Source organism: Carassius carassius, chromosome 45 (genome assembly GCF_963082965.1).
Source record: "Carassius carassius chromosome 45, fCarCar2.1, whole genome shotgun sequence".
NCBI classification, from domain to species: domain Eukaryota; kingdom Metazoa; phylum Chordata; class Actinopteri; order Cypriniformes; family Cyprinidae; genus Carassius; species Carassius carassius.
This window is the reverse complement of record NC_081799.1, coordinates 11857785-11869868: the sequence shown is the minus strand read 5'-3', so window position 1 is coordinate 11869868 and position 12084 is coordinate 11857785. Positions and strand designations below refer to the sequence as shown.

General features: G+C 36.3%; 1 protein-coding gene across 1 annotated transcript in view; it reads right to left on the bottom strand.

The window, feature by feature from the left end:
• efnb3a (ephrin-B3a) overlaps window positions 1-12084 on the bottom strand; it is a 39164-nt gene that overhangs the window by 23615 nt on the left and 3465 nt on the right. The window lies entirely within an intron of this gene.

Sequence of the window (12084 nt, the reverse complement as noted above, 5' to 3'; positions counted from 1 at the left end):
CATATGAAACCGCAAGGCCTGTCTGAAGCTAAAACTGCCCTTTTGTTCATACATTTTTTACTCGAAATGTAAACATACATGCCCTTTGGTTCAGGAGAGTGTGTGAGAGGGCATATGTGTGGCTTTGCTTGCCAATGTGATGAAAATGAGCATATGTGGGGATAACGTTTTGCCTACAATAGAAAAACCCGAAATTGCTTCGATTGTGGGGACAAGTCAATGGCGAACCTGTATGACTTTCCTCTGTGAAAATCGTAATGATCTGATGTTATCTATATTGTTATTTCAATTTATGTTGTTCTGGATTGCACCTTGGTCCTGGAGGAACATTGTGACGTTTCATTGTACTTTATATGGTTGAAATGATAATAAAAGCCTACTTGACTTGTAAGGAATGGAGACTATCAAGCTGCAAAAAGGACAAAAAAAGTATCATAAAACTAATTCATGCAACTTGTGCACTCAATTCAAAGTCTTCTGAGGTCATACAACTGCTTTGTGTGAGAAACTGAATGAAATTTCAAAGTCATTATTCATCCCTTCAGCAAGACGTTAACTGCTGTGTCCGGATCATTGAGTCAATGAACTTGAGACCTCGATCATTTTCATACCTGAATTAATCTTTCAGACCAGGGGCTGAATTCAGGAAAATCTTCTTAAAGACGTAAAGAATTGGCTATACATTTGTAAGAATGTTCTAATAGTAAGAGCAATTTTTGACCAGTTCTTATTAAGATCTTAAATAAAGTCTGTCTTTTTATATGTCATTTATAATTTTATTCTTAAGTTAGGATATAGAATAAAAATTAGCTGTTAAAAATAATTTTTCTCTTAAGAATATTTTGGGAATGCGGCCCTGGTTGGTTAACCTGAATCAACAGATCCATTTGAAATGAACTCAAAAGAACAACACTATTACTTTCATGAACCTACTAAGTAATGGAGAATTTTTATGGCACATTTTCGCTATTGTGGAGCTTGGCAACCTCGGTCTTCATTATTTTATTTTGTATACTTTAGCGTCCCACAGAATAATGTCTTTCATATGGATCTGAAACTAAATTGAAATTTTTGGATGGAATAATCCTTTGATAAATACATAAATAAAACTTGGTATAAAACCAAGTAATCAATAAAAAAACAAAAAGTGTATGTGACGAGAGCAGATCCAAATATATGAACGCTTTCATAAAAACGTAACTGAGCAAAACAAACAATTATTCAGTATTTTATAGTACATTCTCAGTCAAACCAAGGCCAGAGCTGAAACACAGCACTTAAAAGCTCCTATACCTTCATCCTCTTGAGGAAAGAAAGCTCTGGCATTTAGCAGACTGACATTTTAGCTCTATTCAGAGACAGAGTCTTGTTCTGGAGCTGAAAATTTACCTCACACATAACACTACTGCAGATAGAAGGAATTTCCAGACCCCTCTATTCTCACGCTAAGTGTACAAAGCTTGACATTTCCATCAGCCTGAGACATCCATGCAAAACTCCAATTAACCACACCACAGTGTGTAAGACACCTTTGCACAGACAGAAAGGCTTCCTAGTCAGAAAAAAAAAATTCAGAGCAAAAGCACCTTATCTGTGGATCAACACATATCTATTAACACTAGCTTGCTCTATTCTTTTTTTTCTATCTGTTTTCTTTTTATTTATTATATTATTCGAAATCCCATGCTACATGTACTGTGTTAACCTAACTGAGACTTGTTATAACACTTATATATCATTGCTATTTTTGTTGTTTTTGATTGCTTCCACTGTCCTCATCTGTAAGTCGCTTTGGATAAAAGTGTCTGCTAAATGAATAAATGTAAATGTATTAACACACTGAGGTTAGGCCTCAATCAGCCATCTGTCACAGACGAGACAAAAGTCAATGTGATCTCTGCCTTTTCATTGGCTACTAACTTTTGGGCTCCGACTGAGGGGAGAAATCGTAATCTGATAATCAGACACTTTAATTCATCAAAACAAAAACTCACTCATCACTGTTTGGTGAAAAACATACACTAGGCCTTCGGTGTTTACATTGTGCTTTGCATCAAACGAAGCAATATACCAGAGCCTGTGAATTATGGCGACCACACACACACTCTTTGACCATATAAGATGATCTGGGTATATCAGACTGTCTGTATGTTTAGTTATTTATACAGACTTGTTTAATCCTTTTGTCTCTGATATATTTATCTAATTGTGTCCAGGTTAAACCGGATTGTGTGATTCTGTTTAGATAAAGGTTAGAGGTGGTTGACCTGATTACATACTGAGGCGTTGCGGGTTTCTGTGCTGGTTTGATGCTTCTCATTGGTGGGTTTGAAACCCAGGGCTCCTTTACACTTGCACTGCAGAGATGGAGTAACTTTGGGCTGCCCTTGAGTTTCTAAGGCCGTCGGAAGCTTTGAATCCAGACTCTGTTATTCCCCTTTCACTCATCAACAAACCTCCACTTCACTCGCACCAACCCAACATCTTCCCATGAGCCCACACCGGGTTCTCCAAAGTTTGCTTTCAGCAAGATAATGCGACCAAAAACGCAGATGAAAATCATAATTTCAAATTCATGCATTATCTTTCTAAGTGTATTACGTTGTTCGAAAAATGCAGACAAGGATATTGTCTGTGCATAATGCAAAGACAAAAAAAGACTGTAACTGATAAATGGCTGATAATAAAGTTTTACACTATTATGTTTAAATAAAAAAAGAAGGACATTTCACAATGCTTTAAGCGAATCACAACATTGTGAGATAATTTTGAGAGTTGCAAAAGATTACATTTAACAATATAATGATTTAATTATTTGTTTAAATTGAAATGTTACTTTAAACGAGTGTAAGATGATGCCAGCAGCAGTATAAATGTGAAAAAAAGGGAAAAGAGCAAGAACAATTAAATATCGATTGAAAATGAATGAATAAAAAATGTCTAATTTCAGCCAACTGACATGGTAACAATATATTGTACATCCCTAATAAAAATTACATACACCGCAAAATGTATTATTTGTGTATTACCTTACATCACTTTAACAGAACACATCATGAAAAAGAATTTCCTTGCAGTTTCAAAAATAAAAACATTCAAAAGTTCAATGAACGATATAGACGTACTAAGCTGCAAAAATGGATCAACCTGAAACTGACACTGTATTAAGTTTGACAACCATGAGCACATAACCACTCGCGAGTACAAATAAACGAAGGCTGTGAATTTAACAAGTCAGTGCGATTTAATAAAATATGAATCATATCCATAAGAAATTCCAGCTTGAAGGAAACGTTCACACAGGACGGGTTCCTGCATTCAAATTTAGGGATCTCTAGACGCATTTTACAAAGCTGATGTACTTTTTACTCGACACGGCATCTAAAAAAAGCTTGTGCTGCCTCAAAACACGAACTCTCATTGTAAATGAATGATTTCTGGCTGCTGCAAACGGCTGTCAATGTTAAAAGGGTCAGAGAGAGTGTAGAAAATGGTCATGAAATCCTAAATTATGACTTTTTGGTGCACTACATGTTGTCAAAAGTGTAGAAAATGGCCCCTTTAAGGACAAAGGTGCATTTCATCTTACTTGTGTTTACTTTAAGCTCAAGCAAATGGATACATTAACCTCAAATCCTGCCACCCTGCAGATCCCAACTGTTTTCTTTCAGTCCAAACGGAAGACATTTCTATCAGAGAGCTGTCAGACCCCTGCTGAGACATACGAAGCACGGCGGTCGTTACCAAGACCACCCCAGGATAACAAAGGACAAAAATTAAATCAGCATAATACAATTTACTGATGGAAGCAAACGTAACATGCTGCATCTGTTTCTTACTACACTACACTGATTTTTCAACGGCTTTTGAACATGTCAAAATTGCTCTGTGATGTGATCACCAGTAGACGAGCTGAATGCATTTGTCTTCCCTCCGCAGAAAAAAACAGCTTTGCTTGTTGAAAGAACTGACAGTCTTTGTCTGTTAGTGGTTTCAGCGAAAAAGCTAATATTTTGTGTTCCTTGCAGTGGTTATCAGGCCTGACAATGCTAAAGTTCCTCTAGGTTTGGTGTTGGTGGATTATGCAAACATATTTATTCATGGTAAAGGTAATTTTTGGTTTAAATTCGAGTCGAATCAGACCTCCTTTTGCACTGAAATAAACACACAATCAAAGTGAAAAATGCCTACATATGTATATTTCCTTGAGCTCCATGAACTCTTATTTCAATACACCGCCATCTGAAACTGATATTTTTATGTATGAAATATGCTGCATGAAATGCCAATGCTTATCTTCATTTACATTGAAATTTAAGACAGGCAGAAAAAGCATTCTTACATGGGGGAAAAAAACAGCTCTGCAACCTAGACATAAACCCTCACAAATCAGTGATTAAGCACTTTAAATGTAAATGTCACAGAGCAGGATCAGAATTCACAAGGCTCATATTCATTATCGATTCACCACTGCAGAATCACGGGTATTAAAGTTTCCTCATGCCACAGTAAAGCAACAAAAGGATGATGGAGCTCAAACTCAAACAAACTTGAGCCACCGATTACACTTCACCTCACAGCAGCAATGTGGAAAATGACCTCTATTTGGAGTTTATATAGTGATACTATTTTATTACAATTTTAGTAATTACACAAAACTGGGGATATATCCTCTCTTTCCCTGGTTTTCTAAGAACGTGTGTATGCATGTGTGAGCATCCCTTTTAATACAAATAATGCAGTAAATAATTAAATTCAAAAGGTTTTCTTTTAGGGTCTGGTTTAATGTGTACCAAGTAAAATCTAAACTGAATATGAGGAATTTTATATTATTTTCTGCACTGATTCAGAAGGAAAATTGTGCAAATGTGAACATATTTAAGCAAGGTAAACATGCAAAGCAGAACTAAGTGTTCTACACTCTTGTCAGTAGTTGAGGCATAACAGAATAAAGGATTTAAAAAAAGAATGCAACGGATGGCAATTTATATAATTTCATAAATGATAGGGGTGACCATATGGAAATCTGATTCCATGTTGGTCTAGACTGCAGTGTTGAGCTTTAATTAAAACGATAGAAGGTATATCATCATTTAAATGTGTGTGTGTGTGGTTTATGGTCATCAAGACCTGCTGAGTGCACCCAGATTATTTTAAGGGCTTGGAGAGTGTTGTTTCATGTTCTTATCAGTGTTATTTAATTAGCTAAGGGCTGGAGATAACTTGCACATTCCTGAACTCTGACGGACTGAAACCCACTTACCACACGACTGAGAACCGCATGCCACAAATGCAAAGTGACTCACACATATGTAAACACAAAAACAAAAGCCTAAACCTAGGGAACTTCTGGGGGCGATAATGGTAAACAATCAGTGGCCAGCTATAGCTGATACAATGACAGATTTTTACTTTTTGCATTTTAACCCTTTTAAATATAGCAGCTAATAAAAAAACACAGCATAAATGCAATCTGGTCAACTCCTAAAAACTGATGCTTTCATTTGCTTAAAAATGCAATTAAAAATGATAATATTGTGAAATATTACAGTTTAATATTTTTTTATGTGATTTATTCCTCTGATGGAAAAGCTGAACTCTGGTGCTCAATAACAGTTCTTAATATCATAGTTGAAAGCAGCTGTGCTTCTCAATATTGTACAAAAATGTACATTTATTTTGATTCTTTAATGAATTGAAAATTCAAAAGGAACAGCTTTTATTTGAATTTGGTTTTTTTCGAAGTCTTAACTTTTGCTTTTGATCAATTTAATATGTCCTAACAAAGGTGTTGACAAAGGATGGGTCCTTGTGATCAAAAACAGCTAGATGGAGAGCAAGAAAATAAAAATGCAGAGGAGACAAAACCCCATTTTTTTCAAAACTGAACTACTTTTCTCTGATGCATGATACTTGTTAGGACTTACAGGGACATTACAACGTGTTGTATGTTGCAATACTGTAAATAATTATGTACTTTTTACCAATTTATTGGCAAATCATTTATCGGCCAGTAACATATGCTACCTCTACACAAAATGTGTCTACTGGGTGGTCTTCTGCTGTGGTCCGGTCGAGTAGCTCCAGGGAGCTGATGGGCCCAGAGGCCGCTGACTCCTCATTCCAACATAAAAAGACTCATCAAGCTCCAAACACTCAGATGATTAAAAATGAACGTCACTAAAAATAACCTTCCCTTTGTTTGGAAGAGAAGGAGGGGAGGGCACAGGGAGAAAGGATAACTCCCAACTCACTTTTCATGTGTTCTCTCACTTTCTCTCAGCTCTCGGTTTTCATGTTCGAACTGAGCCACGGGGGAATTAACCAGTTCTGATTCTTTTGAAAGTTTGTGGATAAAGTGGCCTGTTCAGTATATGCACATCTTTGCATTGGCAGATCGGAAGTGTGTGGGTCTACCATTCATTTCTATCCATTCCGTAGATTGCATCTGAGCCTATTAATAAGACATCAGTGAGTTAAAACCAGGATGTCCATAATTCATGTAGTTTATAAAAACAGATACATGTTCTCATCGCTGTCTGTTTACTTTTCTTCATTGGCTTTCTTGATAATCTGTTGTTCATAAATCACATATAAGGTCTGTCAATTATCTACATTGTTCCTTTAGAAACAAATGCTCATCTAACCTTTATGAGGATGGGAAGCAAGAGACGACTAAGGAAGAAAAAGAGAGAGAAGTTTTTCCAATAAATTGGATGACATCAAAACCCAAATCCTGTATAGCCTCAATCCATAGATGACATGCAGCGAAACAATCACTGTCGTCATCATAAATGTTGTGTTTTACAAGGGGTGCTGATGTTAACAGATGATGTAAAGCGCAATGCTTGTCTCTGTAATTCACTGAAAATACCACCCCCCCTCCCCTCTTGGTTCAGAACCATCATCGGATTAATCTTCAAACTGTAATTATGCTTTCCACACACAGCACACTATCATGCCAGGGCTTTGAAGGCATGCCAGAGACGCACCTTTGAAACTGAAAATTAAATGTGAGTGAAACAAGAGAAGGAGGTTTTCATCGTGAAGATGGCAGGTCCAGCTAAATAACACTGAAACTGAACACTCAAGAAGTCAAACTATGAAGTTTCAAGGATTGCTTGTGTAAATTAATTAGATCCGAGTAATGTCGTGTCTACACATTAACATAGTCTCCAAGAGATTCAGCCTGATAACATTAACATAATAGTGGATAGTATCTCTACATTTACATATTTTTATTTCGATATGCAGAGAAACGTACAATTTGGATGTAGTGACGCCATCTGTAATGTAACATTTACATATTCAAAAATAAACGTTATAAACACTTATATTAGATCTATCTTCTTAATATATAGCTCTATGAAAAGGTTTTTTCCAACTTCCTGTTTTTTTATGTATTTGCCACACTTAAGATTCAGATCAAAAAAAAATTATATTACACAAAGACAACCCGAGTAAATACAAAATGGAGTTTTAAAGTAATTATTTCATTTATTAAGGGAAAAATGCTGTCCAAAACTGCCTGGCACTACATGAAAATGTATTGCCCTTAAATCTAATAACTGGTTGTGCCACCCTTTGCAGCAACAGCTGCAATCAAGCATTTGTGATAACTGGCAATGAGTCTTTCACGTCACTGTGGAGGAATTTTGGCCCACTATTCTTTGCAGAAGTGTTTAAATTCAGCCACACTGGAGGGTTTTTGAGCATGAATGGACTGTTTAAGATTATGCCACAGCAGCTCAATTGGATTTAAGTCCAGACTTTGATTTGGCCACTCCAAAACCTTAATTATGTTTTTCTTGAGCCATTCAGAGGTGGACTAGCTGGTGTGTTTGTGATCATTGTCCTGCAGCATAACACAAGTGTGCTTGAGCTTGAGGTCACAAACTGACAGCCGGACATTCTCCTTCAGGATTTTCTGATAAGAGTGCAGTATTCATGGTTCCATCAATAATGTCAAGTCATCCAGTTCCTGAAGCTGCAAAGCAGCCCCAGACCATCACACTACCACCCCCATGTTTGACTGCTGGTATGATGTTCTTTTTATGAAATGCAGTGTTGGTTTTATGCCAGATGTAATGGGACACACACCTTCCAAAAAGTTCAACTTATGTCTCATTAGTCCACAGAATATTTCCCCAAAATTCTTGGGGATAATTAAGATTTTTTTGGCAAATGTAAGACGAGTCTTTGTGTTCTGTTTGGTCAGCAGTGGCGTTTGCCTTGGAACTCTTCCGTGGATGCCGTTGGATGACACTGATTTCACTATTTTAAAGTTTAGACTTGGGTAAAGTAATGCTATCCTTTGAATGGAGTTGAAAATAGCAAAGCATGAAACCATTATAATGTAACATTAAGTAATACATTAAATAAATGTGACAAGACTGGACATATTTAACCATAAAATAAAAAAAAAATCAATGTACAAATTCAATTTCTAACTATCTAAAAATGTCTAAATCATTTGCATGTTAAAGCTGTTCAAAGGTAAAATGCTTACAGTTTACATGCTGTCAAGAATAATGTACATGTCAGGGTCTATGAAAATGTGCTAGAGCTGCATTTTACCTGCAAATATATGATTATTAATGAGACTACACTGTCAGATTCGCCTACACAAAAGTCTGGAAGTTTCAGAAGTATCTGACTAATCTCCTTGCTGTACATCAATAATTATCTCACTTGTATTTCCCCAAAAACACTGTAGAAGAAATCTCAGAGATAAAGCTGATACTATGAGCAATGAAAGAGCAACCTCTGAGCAATAGAATTATCCTCTGGGAAAGACACAGAGAGAGCAGTGACACAAAAGAATGAGGTAATGAATGAGGAAAGAAAAAAATAAGAAGATGAATAGGTGAAGGGAATGTGACAGAGAGAGAAAGACATTAACCCCGGAAAGAAAAAGTGCAAGAGAGAAAGTGTGTATAGAGGTAGTAATCCCTTCACAGATGGCTTTGTTGCCTGTCTGATGATGGAGCAGTCCATATGATGAACTAATGGAGGGGTGTTGTGTAGAGGATTATCCTCCCACTCTCGCACCCCTGGAAACTGAGGTCAAGTGGTACAATTCCATTTTCAGTCCATTTAATACCACAATCAAAATCTCTCTTTTAACAATGTAACATTTTCCATGAGGTCTTATCTCTTCAAAAAAACACTCTCTCGCACACAAATGGCTAGGAGATGTGGGAGGGCCTTGCACTGTGAAGCACATTTACAAACCCTAAATCCATTCTTTTCACTAACAATGTTTAATCTTGCTCTGCTCTTGGTCCCTAGAAAGGCTCTATACAAGATCTTTCAGCAAAGGAGAACCAATCTATCAAAGATTCGCCAGAAAAAACCTACCGCGACTACAGTAAAACGGTCAAAAGTCTGAAGATTTGATGTAGGCTCTGTGCTCTGCTTGTCAGTTTTCCAAAGTATCTTTTCCTACCCTTAAAATGTTTTAATGTGAAACGCTTAACCCAGTTAAGAAAGCTTTTATCTGTCTCCAATTAGCAGCTGATTCATTAAATATTGAGGGAGCCATGAAGGATTCAATTTTTAATGTTCATTTGAGGCACAGAGTTGTACAACAACTTCCCCTGGAGCGATGCATAGAGACAGTCTGTGCTCACCATTGATTACGCTCATTGAGGGGCCGAAATCCACTCCTCTCCTCCCACGCATCCCTCCATCCCATAACCTGTCTGACCCGTTTCAACGTCATTTTTTTTCTCTCGACACAGGCTCTATGGAATTACTAATGGTTTTCTCCAGACATGACTTAGTAAGACCTTCTCAGGTGTGAATGTTGTCAGGTTAAAGTAAAAAAAAAAAAAAAAAAAAAACCTGACCCTATTTACATTTTAATGAATGTTTCCGGTCTTCTTGTAAATTATGCATCAATATACTTATACTTATATACTTATATATATACACCTTTTTAATCATTACAGAAGTATTACTGTACTTTACTGTAACCAAACCCAATGTAAATATATTATCTTTGTATTATAAATATTTGTATTACATCTTATATCTTTGTATTACAGTTTTTCTTTTTCAACAGTTTACATTTTCAAAATTGCAAAATGCCTCACATCTCTTGCAAAATGAAGCACTGCAATCAAAATATCACAAACATCTCAAAAGCATAGATTTGCAAACACCTTTGCCATAATTTTAATTCCTGTTAGATTTTTGTTACATAGGGAATAGTGTTGCGTTTTGCAAAAAGTGTTTTATGAAATTGAAACTTAGTCAATGGCCGAGAAAGTGTATGGTTTCGCAGATTTGGTGTGTGGTTCTGGTGTTTGAGTGTCAGGTTTCAGAAATTGTGCCAAGTAAAGATTTTGTGTGTAAGTGGTTAATTTCAGAATTATTTCTTAAATACTTTTAAAAATATTGTACTTTTTTTGTGTTACAAATATATTAAAATTCATAATTTTATGTTAACATATTAACTCAAACAACCCTAAAAAATTACTAAATTGTCCACGGACCCTCTAGCATCCTCTTGCAGCCCTCACGGGGTTCCTGTACCCCATTTTGAAACCTCCTGACTTGTGGTCTATTATGTTATATTAACCGATTGCCAGGCAACCTTCAAAGCCTTGTTTCAATAAACTTGCATTCGGTCGTGTTTTCCATTTTTGTCATGTCATGATCCAATCAATTCCTGATGGAAAACAATGTCTCAGACTACCATTTTTCTCTTTTTGAGCATTCAGTTTCATGCAATCAATACGTCAGATTATGAAAACAAATGACACATTAACACATTGCCGTAGGTTGCTATTCATAATGCTTTTTTATATTAATTAATATTCTGGCATCTCTGTGTGCATGATGAAATGTTAATTTGTCTTGTGGGCATATGTGTCAAATGTGTGTGTGTGTGTGTGTGTGTGTGTATGTGTGTGAGACTGAGAGAGTGAAAAGAGAGCCAGATGACCTAAGAGGGATGTGGCTGTCGGGGTGTGAGTAAACACACTGACCTTTTCAGATATCAGAGGAACATTTATTTCATTTGGATGAATGACTTTCTCTGTCACTTTTTCTATGTGACTTTATCTGCACAAACCCCTCAATTCCTTCTCTCTACTTCATAAGTTGAAACTCTGGCTCAGCATCCATTTAATCTTTATTTTTTTTCTCTCTTTTAGCCAACCATGTTTATCTTTTCCGCCTCAGATCTATTTGTCTTCTCTAATTATATTTCTCTACCATCCGTCTGTCAGTGTGAAGCTCTGAAGTTCTCAGAGGCAGTTTCTTTCTTTTTTTTTTTAAACAAACCAACTGCCTAGTTGCCTAACCAGTATTTTTTCTTCCACTTATTCATTCATGTCCTTTTCAGGGTTGAGAGATGTCCTGATTCGGCCTCTTCCCCAAGGTCTACACTCTTCATAATGTGGCTTCTCCTTTCCTCTTGTTCAGAGAGCTTCCTCAGCACAGACAAAAATCAAAGGACCTATGCATGGGTTGCAGATTGTGTCACTGTGGGTAAGGCACAAATGCCTTATCTAGGGAGGGCATGCACACAACTCATAATCGGGACGCAGCCAGCCAGAAAATACCCCCATCTCTCTCAGTTGAGTGTGTGTCTGTCCAAACCGTTAACTAGACTGTGTCCCTCCCAGGCCAAAGTCACCCCTGTCCCAACTGGGGTTGAGTTTATAGGTACATACTCTAGTTCCCACACTTTCTGAGGCATTTCCTTGATTTCTTAATTACTTTTCAAAGCTGGATAATGGCTTGATAATGAATTTTAAAAATAATTTTATAGAAAATATACTTGCAAAAACATCTAGACAAAGAAAAACTTCAGAACATGGAGCACAACTACACTTACAAAAAAGTAAAAAAAAAAATCTAAATATATATACTGGAGTATGTTTTACAAGAAAATATTACTTCAGTCTTTTTACTTCAAAAATTCACGTTTAATTCAATTTGTTAACTGAAGTTTCTTTGTAATTAATTGCGAAACTTACTAACAATTTCTGAGTGAAACTGGTTCTACACCAATTTTTTTTTTCAGTTTACAAAAATTGATATTGACTATAAAAATCACACTTTTTAATTATA